At 42.8% G+C, this 7,070-nt stretch overlaps 1 long non-coding RNA gene across 5 annotated transcripts; it reads left to right on the top strand.

Moving 5' to 3' along the window:
• Positions 1-287: 287 nt before the first annotated feature.
• LOC147980587 (uncharacterized) lies at positions 288-5,855 on the top strand. Of its 5 annotated transcripts, none has more exons than XR_015598553.1 (3): positions 288-2,876; positions 2,950-3,059; positions 3,413-5,855. It is a non-coding gene; the product is annotated as an uncharacterized LOC147980587 (long non-coding RNA). The 5 variants fall into 5 exon arrangements; XR_015598554.1 differs by having other exon boundaries at positions 3,458-5,855; XR_015598555.1 differs by having other exon boundaries at positions 4,356-5,855.
• Positions 5,856-7,070: the final 1,215 nt, after the last annotated feature.

Genomic DNA, 7,070 nt, shown 5'->3' on the forward strand with positions numbered 1-7,070 from the left:
TTGAATAGTCTCACCACTTTCGTCTGGGTTTTTTCGTTTGGTTTTTTTTCGTCCCCTCCCTCCTCTCTTTTCTATGGGTTTATTTTCCTCTTCATTCTTTTCTTATAAACCAAGACTTTCCTAAGGTACAAAAGATCACAAATCTAACTTTCCTATCCTAACTTACTTAAGTCAACTGATTTTTCTCATCAATGCAATTTGCTTTAGAAAATAAAATGACGAATTGTAAGGAAAAAATAACAGAATTTAAGAACGATCCCTCGATCGGTGCATCCCCTGCCCACAGACGATCTCTCTTTCCCAAACCTCGCGATCGCCTGCCCTCTGCTCTTCCCCTTTGGTTGATCGGCTCCACCACAGCCCCATCCTCTCCGCTACACCCTGCTCCTTCCCCACGCGACGACAATCAGGGCTGGTGGATAAGGTAGCTCCCAGCCCCTCTCGCTCATGAGATTGCCTGAGCCCCCATCGCCCCAACCTTTCAGGAGGCTGGGGTCGCTGGATCCAACCATGGCCTCCACCGACGCCTTCCTCTCCATCACCACCGGCCAGCCTTGACCCGCACGTCGCCGTCTCTCGACCTTCATCGATCTCCTCCCGGCTGGCTACGTCCACGTCGCTAGATCAATGGAGGGGGACCTCCACTGTCGTCGTTCGTCTCCTTCCCGACCTTCCGTCGGCATGCTCCATGGATCTGGCCGTGGCCACAACCAATGCAGCTACATCGGCCACCACCGACGATGCTAGCGAGGTGGCCACGGTGGTCGCTGCAGGATCCATTGAGGAGCACAACATGGAGCTCACCTCGGGCTTCTCCTCATTTTCTTCAATGGCTGGATCTCCTGATCCCTGGCGGTGCTCTCCTCATCCACGTACACGACGCTGATCCACGTCCACCTCGTCCTCGGCGTTGCTCCCCGTACGCCTCCTGATTAGCCATGGCCATACGCTAATGTGCTATGCCCCCGCCTGGTCATCCATGGCAGTGGTGATTTACACTGTTAGAACTTTAGAACAAGGCACTTATATTTATGCATGAGGATTTATGAACTTTTATACAAATTGTAGGAATATACTACATTTAGTGGATTTTTTTCTACAAATTGTAGGACTATACCACTGTTTAGCACTTCGTGTTGAGAGCAATTTCTAATTTTTATACAATTTTGTACCTGTAGCACTTTAGTTTGGCACTTTGTCTATTCTTTGGAAACTCTGTCATTGCACATACAGAAGAATAGTACAGATTTCCGGATGATTCTTATTCACACTTTGTTCAACATCCATTTGTTTATACTGACATGTAATCTAGATGATGACTAAGGCGTAGTATTTAGATTTGGCAAAATTTTAGTTAATTAACCTTTGCACTTTTTTATTTACATTGCCAGTTTCTTATACAGCACAAAATACAAATGTATCAATCTTATTGCCTACATGTTTTATTTGCTCCCATGTTCACTTCTGTGCGGATCCACATCCAAGTTGAGGAGGCGCGGCCAAGGCCTGGAGGAAAGGCAGGTTGTCCTCGTCGCCAAACTGGGAGCTCTACGCTTTGGTGGTTCTCGCTTCAGTTATGGATTCCCTGAAGCTTCTGAACAGTTTTCAGTTATTTCTTTCTTATATTTTTGCTGTCAATTTCAATTCATTGCCTGAGCCTTGAAGCTTGGAGAGTATTACTAATTACTTGCTATTCATTATTGCCTGAAGCTTCTGAACATTTTAGTTATTTCTCCGGTAATGGATAGTTGTTATATATGTTTTTACTGCAGAGATCACTGATTATTCACCCCAGACTATGATGTTTGTGACTAACATCTATTTACCAGGACATGGGAGAAGCACGTCGTGGGTGAAGAAGTTTGCAATGGATCAACCTTGAAGACACTTGGAACATTTGCTCGGGCGATGACACTCGGCGGCGCACTCGCCACTGCCAAGCTGGTCAGGTCGTTCATGCTCGACCTTGCCGATTGTTGACCTCGCTGGCTTGACAGTGTCCTGTCTGATTGTGAACGTAGGTGCTACTCTCTTGGACGCCACTGACTCAGGTTTGAGGATTTTTCAAATGCATGCTTATCTCCTTTTTGTGGATTCAATTCATCAATTACTCCTCAGTTTGTTGGTTTAATGGAAGTGTTGATTTTCTTCTATAGAAGATCTATGTACTTCTCAATCCTGGTGAAGATGGTTTCATGGGCACAAAAGGATTGTCAATCAAATTGCTGCTAGGGATTCTTGGTTCATGATGCAGATATAACATATTTTGATTACTGTTGTGTGGATTATGCATTCGAAATCAAATAGTAATGAAGTAACAAAAAATAATTTTCCTTCTGTATATCATTGATGATATACTTCTACTTTGTTTGTGGGTTCTACTTGCTCATGGAGTTTTTCTTCTCTTTTCCCTTTTGTTGAAGATAGGCCATAGCATCCGTGCTTCCCCTTCTTTTATATGTTATCAATGTTATGTATACATGTAGCATTGGAGAATACTAACATATAGTGTTCTATAAAAAAAAGGGCATCCATCTAATTCTACATGACAACCTTCCAACGCGAGGTAACATCATTTGTGGCATGTGTATATCTTATATCTACTAAATATCTCTTCTAGATATTGGCATTACCAAGTGTATACATCTATATTGCCAATTCATCTGCACTTTTGATAAATTACTCAACATTTTCATGTTTTCTTTACAATGGTATGGTGTTAGCAAGCGTGTTGTCTTATGAAAATTTGATGACTGCATCTGCACTTCGTATCTAAACATGTTGTTTTAGAGCTAATACTTTTACTAACTATTATGTTCTTTCAACTTCTTGTATAAACAGACCAGGACCAGAATTGTGAACCTCTTACCATTAAGGTAATCAACCAATATTTCGTTTATAGATGCACTAACTGATTGCTAATTTCAGCTTTGTTCTTCATTACTGCAGGGGCTTATCTGTATTCTAAGGAAATATTAGTGCACCTTGTAATTCTTTCTTGGCATGGCTATGGCTATTCTATCGAGGTTTAATTCTATGGTACACATAATAGTTTGCTGGTATGCATAACTATCTTGTCAAAGGTTTTGCCTGTGTATATCACTTCGTAGTTGAAAGTGTTTGCTGCAATCATTATTAGCATCATGTTTGCAGTTTTTGTGGGACAATAGTGTGGAACTCTACTTGCTACTCCTAAACTCTCAACGAGTCAGTGATAGACAAGATTTAGGGTCTATTCATAGATGCGTTAATTTGTTTTTGTATCACTCCTTTCTGCCATCAATGTTTTACATCCAAATGAATTACACTATTCTTATACAATAAATTAGCAATATTTTGATTTCTTGATGATCGCTTAAATAAATAAATACCCACGGTTATCTGAAAGGAAACCATGTTTTTTTTGTAACAGGAACTAAAAAGTACAGGTGTAGTTGTCTAATTTCTAGGGACATAGACATTTATTTTCAGGTTGCAGATTCAAGGTGGCGGAGAAGATGGGATGTGGGATGTGGCTAGCTGTTCTGGCTGAGCTAACTCTGTTGTTAGTGTTCCATAGCGGCTGCTGATTGGCGATGGTTCTGTCGCTGTAGAAATGAGAGATGACATAGAGATGAGGGTTGGGCCTACTGATTCGGTGGGATTGAGAGAAATTTTAAGACTGAGAGTGAAAAGAAAATGGACGAGATTGAGATAGCGAATTGTGCCGCTGCTTGCTTCCTGCTTATGTCATCCATGTCCATATTGTGCATATCTATACTGGATTTTTTAATCTTTTAAATGTCATTATAGACTCCTTTACTAAATCACCTCTCTTTATCCTTACCATTAAGATGAATAAGTACAAAGTTGTACTAAAGTTGAGACATTTATTTTGGGACAGAGGGAGTAGAATGTTAAAAAGCAAACATCTGTATACCCAGTTTATCAATTCAAGTACGGGGCTAAGGCATGAAAACTGCATTTTATCAAACAACAATACAGTAAAAAAATACAGATGGAGCTGCAGTTTGCATGTTTAAAACTAATGTGTATGTAAATATTAGGGACATTTTCTTATGAGCACCTGCAATATTTGCACAAATTTCTTTCCTAATGATGGTCAATTCTTTAGATTTCTTTCATAGTACAGATGTCTATCACCACAAATGGCATGAGTCCATAAGTATTTATATTTTAAGAGTTCATAAGTTGGGTTGACTGTGAGACTCTAAATACATGATACATGGTCTTCTACAATTTATCTTACTGACCACTGAAGTGTTTTATATGTTAGTATCTTAACATAAATATTTTTGTGATTAAAAAGTTTCAGCTTATTCCTTTGAATGACCTGAGAAATATATTTGGATCAGGTAAGCGTGAAGCACAGGCATACAGAAATAGGCTTACAGAATCCTTTAGTACTGTTTTGGCTGCTGCTCCTAACAAAGCATCATTCCTCCAAAATCTCTGCCAAGAGTTACAGTTTGATACTGAACTTGCTAGCAAGATGCATGAAGATACCAACTACACACTTGTTTTTTGTATTGCATCATTAGTTTTACATAATAGTTCTATGTTAGCTCAAAATTTGATCTTGATCCTACTAGGAAGATGTATACCATATTAGCTACAGTTTGAAGGTTATAATCCTTTTATACATTCCTCCAGTGTAAAAGTTATTATTTTCTGTCCAAATTTCTTCCATGAAGATGTTTTATTTCATGGCTTGCAGATCCTAACACTTTGAAATCAACTATCGGCAATGCATATCAAATGGTGTTACTGCATCTGTCCTACCCTGTTTCCTTTAGTGGGTGCAAACCTTTTATTTGTGTTTTAACTATATGTATTTGGTTATATCAAACTGCTTTTTCGCTATCCGATTTTGTTCCTGCAAAAGTTGCTTCTGATCTATATAGGTGTACACTTTTCATGTTAATTGGAAAGTACTCCCTCCCAAAACATCATATATTTAGGAAAGGAGAGAGCACTAAAGTACCAAAGTTATCTACCCTAGCTGCACCAAACTACATTTTTCTTGTTTTATAAATATGAGAGATATAAGAATGTGCAGCGGGCATAGCTTGTACTCATGCTTGAGGATAGTTGGGTTAGGCTCCTGGACTGCCACATGGCCACAGTGAAGATGTGACACTTGTGGTTATCTTCATGTGGCATTGGTAGTTAGATAAACAGAACAAAGCTGGAGTGAAAGGGTGAGTTGTGTCTTTGTTGGCAGGTACATCAGTTAGTGCTCTGAAAATCGGAAGTGATTGCCAAAAAAATGTGCCAAACATTGAAGTTGATTTCAGTTCCTTTGCATATGTGTTCATCCTTCTAGCATAAGAAAATAGGGTGCTTTGCTTGGAAACATTGTGGCTTAATCTTGGAAGGCGTTAAGTTTCCATACATGATGGGTATTGATCAAGCCATCCCTCTAAAACATGATACCCTCTTTCACATGCTTCATCGTTTTCTCCTCTTCTTGGTGGACCTTGGTGCTCCCACGGTGGCGAAAAGATGCAGCGGTGAGCGACTTCTGGCTGATGGTGCATGCCCTCATGGACCTGACTTGGCGGTCCTGCGTGGGGGCGCGCGTCTTCCTGGCGTCGGCTCGACTTCGGCGAGCATGGTGCACCAGGGTGGCTGGCCAGATCCAGTGGGCCTCGTGCCCAGTTCTGGAGGTGTCCATTCCTTCCTGCTGAGGCGCGACGCTAGAAGGGAGTCCTATGGTGGCGTGGTGCAGCTTGGCTGGTTGGTGGTGGCGCGAAGAGTGCTTGGTAGCGGCACGGTGTCCGTCGGCTTTGCAGGTCAGATCTGGGCCCCGGAGGGCCTGTGACGCTATTCCTGGCTATGGTGGGCCTGCAACGTCGGTGATCGGCTTTGGTGGTGGGGGGGAGGGAAGGGGAGGAGGCTTTGTGGTGCTTCACTTTGCCTCAATGGTGCGTCATCTGCCCTTCCCCGATGCACGGCAAGGTGACCTGCCCTTGCCTATTCTAGCTGGGGCTCGGTGGTCGGCTTCCTATAGCTCGTTGGTTTGCTGCACTGATCCAGGTGAAAACCTTGCAATTACCTTGTCGATGCCGGCGGCAACGATGTCCTCAGACGCCGTTTTCCCCCTTGGGGGTGTCGTCGTGGATTTTGTGGCAGCTCCACACCAACGCCTCAGGCTCCGGTGAAAACCTTAGATCGAGTGATGCATGATCAGGCGGCGGCGGTGTTCTTGACATCACATACTCCTTGGAGTCATCACTTTTGGAGTCCCTGTTGCTGTTGTAGGACCGTCTGGCTGAGGGTGGGGCTGGGTTTGTGGTGTCGTCGGCGGAGGCGTGTGAGGGTGTTGGTGGTGGCGTCTTTGGTGGTGTTCCTTGGTGTTGGCCATGTTGTTGTGTGTGTTCAAGAACCTCTCATGATGGCGGTTGTGTTGCAGTGAGCTTACTTCTCTTGTGTTCTTCCGGTTCATCTTTGCTCTTCGATGACGCAAGATGCCTCCCCAAACCCGCTAATCATTCATACTTCCCATGGCGGAGCTCCGAGTCAAGGTTTGTATTGTCATTGTTGGTTCTGTGCCGGTGTGGGGCATTAGGTTGCTTTCTTAGTCTTGATATTGTGATCCCTCGACGACACCCCACATCTACTTGTGCCTTTTGTGGTGATGGTCCTTCGGTCTGCTCGCTAGGTTGTGCCTTGTCCGGGGCATTCTTTCTTCTCCCCATCATTCGTCATTGATGTGCATCAATTTTTTCTCATCTTTTGTAAGCTTTGCTACTTGTACAGTTTTCGGCCCAGTTTCCCTCCTAAACAGGTCAATTTGTTGAAGTTTTCGATCATGTTTCCCTTATAAACTAGATCAGCCGAAACTTAAGGGGTGACTCTTGGCTTCGGCAACTTTTTGAGCAATATATTCAGGTGGGGAGGGATTCCCTCCCCTCCCGACCGTTCAAAAAAATAATAATATAAGCTATGCATATGCCATAGCCAAGAACTTTCATTTAAGAGATTATCTGAGATTTGCATAATGTTTTATGCATGGGTAGGTCAACATCAACACTGGCTGTGACCAGTGGTGGGGCAACGATGAACTG

This window comes from Triticum urartu, chromosome 3A (assembly GCF_056163025.1).
Source record: "Triticum urartu cultivar PI428250 chromosome 3A, HENAU_Tu73, whole genome shotgun sequence".
Classification (NCBI taxonomy): Eukaryota; Viridiplantae; Streptophyta; class Magnoliopsida; order Poales; family Poaceae; genus Triticum; species Triticum urartu.